General features: G+C 39.0%; 1 protein-coding gene and 1 non-coding gene across 4 annotated transcripts in view; one reads left to right on the forward strand and one right to left on the reverse strand.

The window, feature by feature from the left end:
- The window catches only part of SLC4A4 (solute carrier family 4 member 4), a 463215-nt gene that overhangs the window by 95081 nt on the left and 355614 nt on the right, over window positions 1-12520 (forward strand). The gene's annotated exons all lie outside the window — the stretch shown is intronic.
- On the reverse strand, window positions 1447-1573 carry LOC132537933 (small nucleolar RNA SNORA68). Its single transcript, XR_009549338.1, has one exon. It is a non-coding gene; the product is annotated as a small nucleolar RNA SNORA68 (small nucleolar RNA).

Here is a 12520-nt window from a genome sequence, read left to right on the forward strand (position 1 = left end):
CCCTTTATAAATTTGTAACTGCGTCAATAAAGATGTTCCCTTCCCCATAATGGGACCCTAAAGAGGTTTGTGTATTGTCCACTGCCACAGTATGCTGGAAGACCCCTTTAGCAAGCTACTTCTGCCTCGTTCCCCCCAAGGAACCCTGACAGAAACAGAGACAGAGAGACAGAGAGAAATGGCCGCTGTGAGTAGTGGTTTCATTGTATAGGCAACAAGCTCCAGCAGTGACCCTGGTAACAACACAAACTGAGCTAAAAGACAGGAATTTGGCTAAAAACACCATCAACTCTTATCCACAAGAGTGCTTTTTTCTATATTCTTTGTCTTTGCCTACAAGTCATCATTACCATTACCAAATATGAAATGGTAAAAGTACTGTGCTCAGTTGCTCAGTTAATGTTAGGTTGCCTTAAGGGCTTCTGGGAGGTGTATAGTGAACAGAATCCCCCTGCATCAGTCAGAAGGAAGTCTTTTCCCCCTGATTTTGCCATTTATTTGCTTGCATGCCTGACTCTGAGTGCGACTGATAGCATTAATATTAAAATAAGGTATTCACCAGCATTCAAAATGATCTATAAATTATATATGTACCATGCAATTATCTATTAATAAACACATGCAGTGGTTTTTTTTAAATTTTCTGTGTGAAAAGTTTTCCCTATCCAAAAGACAGAAATAGAAATCATCCCTTGCAGTGATGTGCATTGGAAGTGTAGACCCTCATGCAAACACAGTTACCCCGTTAACTACAGAATTACACTAGGCACTCTGAAGTGGGGTTTTCTTTTCATGATATTTATGTCCAAGTAAATTATCAGTGTTGCTTTGATTATATCTTATTAGAGCTGATTATGGCCACTCATGTGGGTTTGTAATGTGCTAACAAGTTATTTGTACTTCATTTACTGAAGTGTTTTGGGAGGATCCACACTCCTTAAAATTTCTTATATATCCAGTTCTAAAGAATCTGTGGGGTATTTTTGTCCTCCAAAGTAAAGTTCTCACAGTTATATTTTTTATTATTAGTTATGCAAGATTTTAAAACTTTTATATTTTCTTTTTGCAGTTGAAAAATAATGTCTTTTAACTTTGATTTTTCTCTCCTACATCTTTCTTGGTAATGATTATAACATGTTTTAGTTATGTTAGCATAGGATGAGGTTAATTTAGATCAGCCAGTACACACACACACACACACACACACACACACACACACAATTTTATTGGGGAAGTAATGAAATAATATTTTTTCTATTTATTTATTTATTTATTTATTTTCCCTTTTGTTGCCCTTGTTTTATTTTATTTTATTTTTCTTTTGGCAAAATAATTTACTATTGATTACTTCCAAATGCCTCATAAGAGGTAGGGGTCTGTGGGTGGAGAGTGTGGGCCAGAGTCCTCAATTTCCCACTGCTCATCTACTTAATCTAATCCCAGGGGGTGTGTAGAACCTCTAAATTTGCTTTGAAGGGCACAGGAAGTTCTCCAAAGGCGATGAGGTTTGCTGTTAGCACCCGTGTTTGAGACACTACTACAATAAATAGTGACCCTTGGGTGTAGGTGCTGATTATTTTTTATTTTACTTATAAAAAAGAAACTGACAAAACCATAGGATAAGAGGGGCACAACTCCACACAATTCCCATCACCAGAACTCTCTTTCCCATCCCCTCCCTTGATAGCTTTCCTATTCTTTGACCCTCTGGGAGTATGAACCCAAGGTTATTGTGGGATGTAGAAGGTTAAAGGTCTGGCTTCTGTAAGTGCTTCCCTGCTGAACATGAGCATTGACAGGTCAATCCATACTCCCAGCCTGACTCTTTCTTTCCCTAGTGGGGTGGGGTTTTGGGGAATTAGAGCTCCACGACACATTGGTGGGGTTGTCTGTCCAGGGAAGTCTGGTTGGCATCATGCTAGCATCTGGAACCTGGTGGCTGAAAAGAGTTAACATATAGAGCCAAACAAATTGTTGACTAATCATGAACCTAAAGGCTGGAATAGTGCAGATGAAGGGTTGGGGGGCATATCTCCATTTTGTAGATAGCTAGTAGGTATGTTTTAGTTATATTTCAAAGGGCCTGTGGCTATACTAGTTTTTTTTTTTTTTCCTTGAGCTTGAAACTGATACGCAGATAGATCCAAGTTACTATCTGGAGAGATGATGTCATGGCTGGAAAAAGGACCAGAAAGCTGGATCAGGGAAGAGAGTAGCTCGCTAATATAGGAAAGGTGTATAAATATTGTTGACTGTAATCCCCATCAATTTGATGTGGTCTGGGGCCCATAATCAGCTTAGGAGCCTATGTGACCTCTGCATCCCTGGAGATCTGAGCTCACATTCTGTGGTCATGACTAGGAACGTTCCAAGCTGCCTCAATATCAGGACCCGTCTTCCTCAGGTGTAGCATAGAGTATGTTGTCTAGCCTCCCTTCAGAGGCTGGAACATTCTCTACCGTTGTTGATCCAAGTTGAGGGCAAGGTCCTGTGGGGGCCCACAAAGGGGTCTGTTGTGTTGTTCCTGATAGAAATGACCAGTAACAAAGGAGAGAGGGATTTATTTGAGGTCTAGGGCCATCATGTCTGTTTGGGAATCTCAGGACTCCCTGAATAGGGCCCCAGCTGATGGGATGACATGATAAAGTATGCCAGTCTCTTCCCCTTATTCAGTTTTTGCAGTCCTTGCTTTGATACAGATAGCTTGGGAGTGAGTGAGGGAAGTATAATAAGAAGTAGGTGAGGAGGGCATCTATGTCTAAGTAGACACTGTTTCATTATGAAGTTGATACTGACTCACTGAAGATTATTGTGTACTTTTGCTTTCAGGTATATATTTTCACTCTAATTTGTGGATAAATGTGATCATATGCTTTGTCTTATGGGACCTGGTCTATATCTAGGTTTTGGGACTTTGTTAGGAAGTGAACCTCCTGGAACGGAATTAGAATCCTATGAAATGAAGGGTCTCACCTGAGTAGTGAGGCTGAAGGGCTGACATTCCACGTCTGACGTCTCTGGACACAGTCTGAAGTGAAGCATGCTGAGGTGGTACCCGTTGTGTTGACTAGGTTGGGATTGGCAGATGCAATATCATTTGGTATGGATTGAGCATGCAGAAAAGTGATCCCTACCCTAGAGGTTCCAGGACTGGGGGAAATATAGGCTCTGTAGTGGAAATGTGAGGTTCCTGCTGTCTTAGTGTTTAGTAGGCAATAGATAGTTATTGCTATAATCACATTATTTGGCAATTGGGTTAACTTTGAAATATCCCTTTTGTTAGTATTTGCTGTTATCATACACAAAATCACCATAATTTATGTCTTTTGACATTATTTGTATATAGCTGTGCCACCAGTTGCTTCTGTTCTCCCTGGTCTAGGCTTTTAAGAGAGTCAAGATATCAAAGACTCAGCCTATGTATTAAAAAGACTCAGTCTGTGCTTTAAAGAGTTTGAGAAATACAATCAGTTTTCCCCTCTCATATTAATTAGTGATTTGTCTGACAACAAATTAATAGGAGTGTACATAAACACCATTCCCACTACCAAAAGACTGTGTCCCATCCCATCTTCCCCCATCCCACACCCCACCCTACCCTGTGAAGCTGAACATCCACACTCACCTTCAACCCAGTGTTTTTACTTTGGTGTCCTACTCCAAATTCAGTCAAATATTCCTTTGAGGTTCCCTTTCTGTTCTTTCTCAACTTCTGTTTATGAGTGGGATAATCCCATACTTGTCTTTGTCCTTCTGACTTAGCTCACTTAACATAATTCCTTCTAGCTCCATCCCAGATGGGTCAGAGAAGGTGGGTTCATTGTACTTCATAGCTGCGTTCTATTCCATTGTGTATATATACCACAGCTTTCACAACCATTTATCTGTTGTTGGGCACCTAGGTTGCTTCCAGGTTTTAGCTATTATGAATTGTGCTGCTATGAACATAGGTGTACACGTATCTTTTTTAGTTGGGCGTTATGGAGTCCTTGGGGCATATCCCCAGGAGAGGAATTACTGGGTCATATGGAAAGTCCATGTCTAGCCTTGTGAGTTCTCCAGACTGCTCTCCACAGAGGTTGTACTAATTTACATTCCCACCAGCAGTGCAGAAGGGTTCCTTTCTCCCCACAGCCTCTCCACCGTTTGTTGTTGCTGTTCTTTTTGATGTATGCCATTCTCATAGGGGTGAGGTGGTATCTCAATGTTGTCTTTATTTGCATCTCTCTGAAAATCTGTGACCTGGAGCCATTTTTCTTGTGTTTGTTCTTCTGTAGTGAATGTTCTGTTCATATCCTCTGCCCATTTTTGGATGGGGTCATTTCCTTTTTTTGTTGCTAAGTTTGCTGAGCTCTTTGTATATTTTGGTTATTAGTCTCTTGTCTGTTGAATGGCATGTTTATATCTTCTCCGATTCTGTGAGGGGTCTCTTTATTTAGGTGATAGTTTCTTTGGTTGTTCAGAAGCTTTTCAATTTGATGTAGTCCCATTGATTTGTTTCTGCCTTAGTCTTCCTTGGGTTTGTTTCATCAAAGATGTCCTTGAGGTTTAGGTGGGAAAGTGTTCCACCACTGTTTTCCTCTAAGTATTTGATAGTTTCTGGTCTAACATGCAGGTCCTTGATGCATTTGGAGTTAATTTTTGTTTCTGATGAGATAAAATGGTTCAGTTTCATTCTTCTGCATGTTTCAACCCAATTTTCCCAGCACTATTTATTGAAGAGAGCTTCCTTTCTCCATTTAATACATTGGGCCCCCTTATCAAAGATTAGATGTCCATAGGTATGGGGGGTTAGATCTGGGCTTTCAGTTCTGTTCTACTGGTCTGTGTGCCTATTTTGGTTCCAGTACCATGCTGTTTTGATAATGATGACCTTATAATATAGTTTGAGATCTGAGAGTGTGATGCCTCCATTTCTGTTTCTATTACTCTAGACTGTTTTGGAAATTCTAGGTGTTTTCTGGTTACAGCTAAATGATTGTAGTTTTTGTTCTATTCTCTTAATGAAACTTGATGGAATGTTTATGGGTTTTATGTTAAATTTGTATATGGCTCTGGGGAGAATATTCATTTTGATGATATTTATTCTTCCAACCCATGAGCATGGGATGTCTTTTCATTTCTTGGTATCAGTTTCTATTTTCTTGAATAGTGACTCATAGTTTTCAGTATACAAATCTTTCATTTCTTTGGTCAGCTTTATTCCTAGGTATTTTATTGATTTTGCTGCAACAGTGAGTGGGAGTTATTTCTGGATGTCTTCTTCTTCAGATTTAGTGTTTGCATAAAGAAATGCCACTGATTTTTGTACATTGATTTTGTAACCTGACACCTTGCTATATTGCCTAATAACTTCCAGTAGTTTTCTGCTGGATTCTTTAGGTTTTTCTATGTATACTATCATATCATCTGCAAGTAGTGAGAGCTTGACTTCTTCCCTTCCAATCTGTATTCCTTTGATTTCTTTCTCTTGCCTGATTGCTATGGCAAGAACTTCCAATACTATGTTGAAGAGTAACGGTGAAAATGGACAGTCCTGTCTAGTCCCCATCTGAGGGGGAATGCTTTCAGCTTCTGTCCATTGAATATGATGTTGGCTGTAGGTTTGCTATATATGGATTCCACTGTCTTGAGGAATTTCCCATCTATTCCCATTTTTTGCAGTTTTGAGCGTGAATGGGTGCTGGATTTTGTCAAAGGCTTTCTCTGCATCTATTGAGATAATCATGTGATTTTTGGTTTTACTTTTATTGATGTGGTGAATTGTTGTTGTAGTTATCATTGTTATTGTTATTGATGTCATTGTTGTTGGATAAGACAGAGAGAAACGGAGAGAGGAAGGGAAGACAGAGAGGTGGAGAGAAAACTAGACACCTGCAGACCTGCTTCACCGTCTGTGATGTGACTCCCTTTTACATGGGAAGCCAGGGGCTCAAACTGGGATCCTTACTCTGGTCTTTGCACTTCGTGCCACATACACTTAACCCGCTGCACTACCACCAGACTCCCATAATGAAATAATATTGTTGATTATAATAATGTTGATTCAGATGTATTATTTCTTGTCTCTTCATAATATGTGTCTTCACACCATTCTGACCTTCAACTTAAGTCCTTGACCATCATGCACTGGGCTCTCAGCAACCACTCTACCTTATTCTGTCTCCCTTTCCCAGAGTCTCTTGCTTTGCTCCAGTATGCTACACCCAAATTTCAGCCAGTTTTCTCATTCTTGTTTTTTATGTCTCACCTGTAAGATCATCCAGCATTCATCCAACTCTTTTTATCGCACTTAGCATGATTCCTCCAAACTCCATCCAAGTGAGGCAAAGGAGCTAATTTCACATTTTTTTTTTTTTTTACATCTGAGTAGTATTCCACTGTGACTGTATACCATAACCTTCTTAGCCACTCATCTGTGGTTGAACACCTGGGTTGTTCCCAAGTTTAAGCTAATACAAATTGTGCTGCTGTGCAAAGAGAGGTACATAGATCTCTTCTGACAGATGTGTTTGTTGCAGGAAAACAAACTTAAGTTTTGGACATATTAATGATCACTTCTGAATCATATAAAGCACCAAGTATTGTGGTGGAATCTTTGCTTTGAACTGGAGTGAACAGAAATTTAATTGATTATAAAATTAATAGCAATGGGCATACAATAAAATTCAGAACAGTCCTCCATTCTTAGAGATGTATATAGGAGGCCAAGAGTAGAGGGTGGGGGTAGGCAGGGGTTATCTGTGGAGCAAGATAGATTTCTGCATAAAGATTTAGATTTGTAGGTTTAGAACTATGTAAAAGATCACAGCAGAGTACAGGCAATATTTTTGCTCAAAGTGGGAAAAATTTAGTAAAGCTTTAGTAAAAACCTTTTTATAAATGAATCATTAATGTAAGAGTTTTCTGTTGGTGCAAAAATATGATAGTAACTGTGAATGATATTAGTTTAGAAGTATCTTAGGAATTGGGAAAACTGGGCATGACAGAGCCACAATATTTCTGCTTTTAGTTAACATAGTGTAGGTGAGGATGGGAAATAAATAAGGAACTCCTAGTAATCATTTCTGACATTTTAGGAGAGATAACTAGGAATAGATAATCAGAGAAGCCATGTTTGCTTTTCAGTAGTACCAGCTGTGGGATGGAGTTTAAGATAGTCTCAAGACATTTAGAATTTGTTGGGAACTTTCACCATTTGTCAGAGAAAGGCATGCAGGGTATTTATTTGAACACATGATGCTTGGGGCCATTGCCAGATCAAGGACTAAATGCCCTTTGGCTCTCTTCTATATGAACACTGTCCAGTGTGGACTCTAGTACTTCTACTGTATATCATTTTAGCAGGAATTTGACTTTTATCTTTATAAAATTAAATTATCCCCCTTTACTATAGATAGCAATTATTTAAATTTCTACTACTTTTTATATTATCTTTGGATATAGCTTTTATTGAAATTTCTGATAGAGACTTTGTCTTGAGCTTAAAATTCCCTTATAAGTTAAGCAGGCAGTTGCCCTTAAACCTCTAAAGTCTTTCTGCTTTGTAGATACTTTCTGGGTTGAAAAGCTTGTCTATCAAATTTATTGTTTTCATTTTAGATGTAAAATGATGTTATATCATCGACCTTTGTGGCTTCCCTAAGAGCTTTCAGTTATTTTGTGAGTTTAGTTTAAAAAATAGCCATTAATTTTCTTTTATTGTGTTTTTTGTTTTATTTAATTTATTATTAATTTTTAATAAATTTAAAAATATACTTTGTTTATTAATGTATATTACAGAATTACATGTCGACAAGGGTTTAAATCCATCCACACCATTCCCACTACCAGACTTCTGAATGTTCACTTTCCCCACTGCTATCCACCACAGTTCCTTTTTTCCTTTTGGGATAAAGGTAGAAATGGGCCAACCATCTTCTCTGCAACTATCTGTCTACATTTATACATAGTTGCCCCCTTTTTTCTGATTCAATCTTTTCTTCCCCTCTAAGCCATTCATAACATCATAACTACCTCCATATGTCACTCCCTCTCCTTTTTCTTCTCTCTCTCTGGGTGCTGATGGAGCTGGAGTGCAGAGTCCCCTTATCTTCATCCTATCACTTCTCCTCCACTTGGAGTATGGATTAAGGTCGTTTTTGGGGAGCAGAAGGTAGGAGTTCTGGCTTCTATAGCTGCTGCTCTGCTGAGCAGGGGTGTCAACAGGTTGATCCATACCCCAAGTCTGTTTCTCTCTCTCCCTAGTGGACCAGAGCTCTGGAGATGTGAGGGTCCAGGGCATATTGGTGAGGTCATCTGCCCAAAGAAGTCAGTATGTAGTCATAGTAGCATCTGTAACTTGGTGTCTGGAAGGTGGCATGACCTAAGTTGAGACAAAATGGTTAGTGAATAGGAACCAAAAAGTAGGATTGGAGCAGATGAAATTAGGCATTTTAGGGTAGAACAAAGCTAGGGAAACCATTTTAGATATGTTCTAGGGGGCACACAACTATGGCAGTTTTGCTTGAATTTGGTAGCTAGCCTGAGGTTGGGTGAGAATATTGTCTGAGAGAATGGTGTCAGAGTAGAGAAAAGGACTAGAAAGTTGAATTAGGGCAGGGAGTAGCTTCTGTTCTTTAAAAAAAAAAAATCTGTGGCTAAAATTAACTACTTACCTCCATCCACCTGCTCCAGGGCCCATTTAGTGCCAGAGCCTGTGTAACCTCTGAGTCCCTATTGGTCTAAACTTATAGCTCATGGTCACATCTGAGGAACATTGCAGGCTACATTCATTTCAGGAACAGTCTTTTTCGAGTGGCAGGGCAGGATACCCCCAGCCTTTCTTTGGAGACTGGGATAACCCTACTGTCATTGCTTTATGCCAAAGCCAAGGTCTTGGTAGTAGCCATTAATTTTCATGGCCTATTTCTTAGACATTTTAATGAAAATAAATATTGAGATCCATCTGAGATATTCTTATCAACAATAGTATGTTTTCATCAGTAATGCTGCTTCTCCTATTCCTGATAACAGGCATTCTGTTTTTCCTTTTGTGATTCTGTTACATAGCATATACAGCTTATGAAATATTTGGTTATCACTTTGAAGAATTATGCCTGAATCCGATTCACCACTCCTTAATGGACAAAGAAGCTGAAGTGGAGAGAGCCTGAGAGCAAACTCTCCTTGAACTCTTTCTCCTCCACCTGAATTAAGATAGAAAAGGATAAGTAGCCTTATTGTTAGTAGTAGGCCAGAAGAAGAGATGGAAGATGCCTTGGGTTTTGAATTTTAGGCCAGTGCCAATTCCATGGTTCCCTGCAGCACCTCTCGGAAGGCACTACCTCCTCACTCGGGATATTTCATCTTACTGTGCTGAAGGATCACTACAAACCATTCCTATTCATGTGGTTACCATGAGAGTGTTAAATAAAATGCCCAATCAGACTGGGCAGAAAGACTTTTATTCCAGAGGTATGAAAGGTTGCGGGTTCAAATTCCAGTACCACCCGAAGTCAGAGTTTAGCAGAGCTCTGGTAAAAAACAAATAAAAAACCAAAAAAAACAAAAACAAAAACAAAAACCCAAGATTGCTTATATGGATCAGAAAATAGGAACACAAAGTCATTTTTTTTTGATTGGTGGATATCAGCTAAGATTGGTTTATGATTATGGTTGCACATCTCTTACTATACCAAAACCAGGACAGTGTACCCTTAGAAGGGGGGGGGGGTAATTCTGAGACTCTGTGGACTCAGGTTCAATCCACAGCAGTGTTCTGAAGTTTCTCCTCTCTCTCTCTCTCTCTCTCTCTCTCTCTCATTAAAATACATACATACATACATACATACATACATACATACTTTTATCAAGTGAAATAGGGTGCTTTATTTTATTTATTACCAGAGCACTGCTCAGCTCTGGCTTGTGGTGATATGGGGGATTGAACCTGGGACTTGAAAGCCTCAGGCATGAAAGTCTCTTTGCATAACCATTATGCTATACCCTCACCCAACAAAAGTACTTTTAAAAAGAAAAACAGTAAAAAAAATTAAAATGCAGGGAGTGTAGCGGGTTAAGCGCAGGTGGCACAAAGCACAGGGACGGGCGGAAGGATCCTGGTTTGAGCCCCCGGCTCCCCACCTGCAGGGGAGTCACTTTACAAGTGATGAAGCAGGTCTGTAGGTGTCTATCTTTCTCTCCCCCTCTCTGTCTTTCCCCTCCTCTCTCCATTTCTCTCTATCCTATTCAACAACTACGATTACAAATATAAAACAAGGGCAACAAAAGGGAATAAATAAATAAAATAAATAAAAAATTTTAAATGCAAAAAAAGAGGGGGGTACTTATGGCACACTGGTGATATCTTAATAAAACTGGCAAAATTGTCTGAAATGGGAGGTGTCTTGAAAGGAACTACACATTTTTCCCTCTTTTTCTGTCTTTTGGATAGAGGATAGGAGACGGTGAGAAGCAGAAAGGAGGAGGCAAACAGAGAGAGACACTGTTTCACTGCTTGTGAAGTTTCTCTCGTGCAGATGGGGTTGGTGGCTTGAATCTGGGACTTTAAAAAAAAATACTAGAGCACTGCTCAGCTCTGGCTTATGGTGGTGGTGGGAGGATTGAACCTGGGACTTTGGAGCCTTAGGCCTGAGAGTCTCTTTGCATGATCATTATGCTAGCTACCCCCACCCCAACCTGAGTCCTTGAGCACGGTAACATGTATGCTCTACTGGGTGTGCTACCACCACCATACCCCTAAACTGTCTTATCTTATCTTATTTCCACTAGGGTTATCACTGGGGCTCAGTGTCAGCACTATGAATCCACTGCTCCATTTTTGAAAAAAAAATCAGATAGGACAGAGAGAAATTGAGAGAGGGCAGGGAGACAGAAAGAGAAAGAGGAAGACACCTGTAGACCCACTTCAACACTCATGCACACACACCCCTGCAGGTGGGAAGGGGAGATTTGAACTCAGGTCCTTGCTCCTGGTAGTATGATGCTCAACCAGTTGTGCTAAAACCTCCACTAAACTGTCTTTAAAGTGATTTTCTAGGAACTGGGAGGTAGCTTATCATGTACAAAAGCCAGGTTCAACCTTGGAACCATGAGAGTGCATGCCACGGTAATACTCCTCAGGTGATTGATGAGTGCTATGGTGCCTCCTTCACTTTCTATCTTTCTATATGTATCTGAAATGAAATGAAATTGGTCCAGGAATTATACATGTGTGACTATCTTTCCCTCTCTCCCTCCCCTCCCCCCCAAAAAAAAAGTACTGTGAAGATTTGGGCAAATGCTAAAAAAATCTTTTTGTATAACATTATTATTACTTATGTAGCCATTTTTTTTGCCATTATTTGATAAGATGTAGAAAATACTTAACATATGAAAGGCTAAATTTTTTCCAGTTGAATTTTTTCATGTTTTCCCAATTTTTAAGTGAAGGCAACCAAGCTTTTAGTTTTTGATTTACAACAGCTATTGGTTGGCTTTGTTTATGTATATTGTGTGACTTAAGATAAAGTACAGGACTCAACTGAGTAACTGGAGGAAACAATTGACACTGTTTTTTTGATTCATATTGTTTCTGAGACATTTCCTACTTCCTACTATAATATAGCTTTCCCATGAGAACAATTTGCTTGCAATGGTTAGACATGACAAATTCCTCATTGGCACACATTTTGTAAGGAGAATTTCACTGTTTTGCAGTAGTTGAGTTGGTGTTGTATGTCTTTATGTCTGTGTCTCTTTGTGTGTATTGGTGGGAATTAGACTCATATTTTTATATAGATGCCTCTAACTTCACACCAATTATTGGATATTTTGTTTTGAATGCTAACTACTCACTTTGTTGTTATGAGTTCCTTATTCAGGACCTCTCTTTCTCCTAAAGGAACACATAATTATTGTAACCCCTCCGATTTAAAGGAATATTTGTGATTTTTGTTGTTTTTATATGTGTCTGTTGCATTATAGAAAGCAGTTTTCAGCATTTTTTATTCTGCACACAGTATTCTATCCTGGTAGGTATGTGGTATTGTCTGAGGCACGGAAAAGTGGTCACTAAGGAAGAATTCTAGAATGAGAAAGAAAAGCCAAGGATAGGACAGTTTAATTAGCACTTAAAAAGTAGAAGTTTTCCACAGTACTTCTGAAATGGTGGTTCCCACATTTAGAAGTCATGCTGTAGATAAAGTGAAAGTAAAAGTTTATCAATTAAGTTAAATAAAAAAAAAGGAGTGGAACTTTTGAGTTTTTTTTTTTTCCCATGTCTTATCAGGTTTTGTAGAAATAATGCCACTTGTCAGGTTTACAGCTCCATCCATCTAGAGAACTGAAAGCATTTCACAATCTTTGTTCCTCATGCCCTTCTCTTCAAGGCATTTTTTTTTTTGCTGGGCTTATTTTTATCATTGCAACAACCATATTTTAGAAACTTTTGGAAACTAAAAAAGAAAAATGAGAATGGCACTATAGCTGACATTCATTTTAGCTGTTTCTGAGTGTGAACATTTGAGTATTTCTAAAA

The sequence above is a fragment of the Erinaceus europaeus genome, chromosome 3 (assembly GCF_950295315.1).
Source record: "Erinaceus europaeus chromosome 3, mEriEur2.1, whole genome shotgun sequence".
Taxonomy (NCBI): Eukaryota; Metazoa; Chordata; class Mammalia; order Eulipotyphla; family Erinaceidae; genus Erinaceus; species Erinaceus europaeus.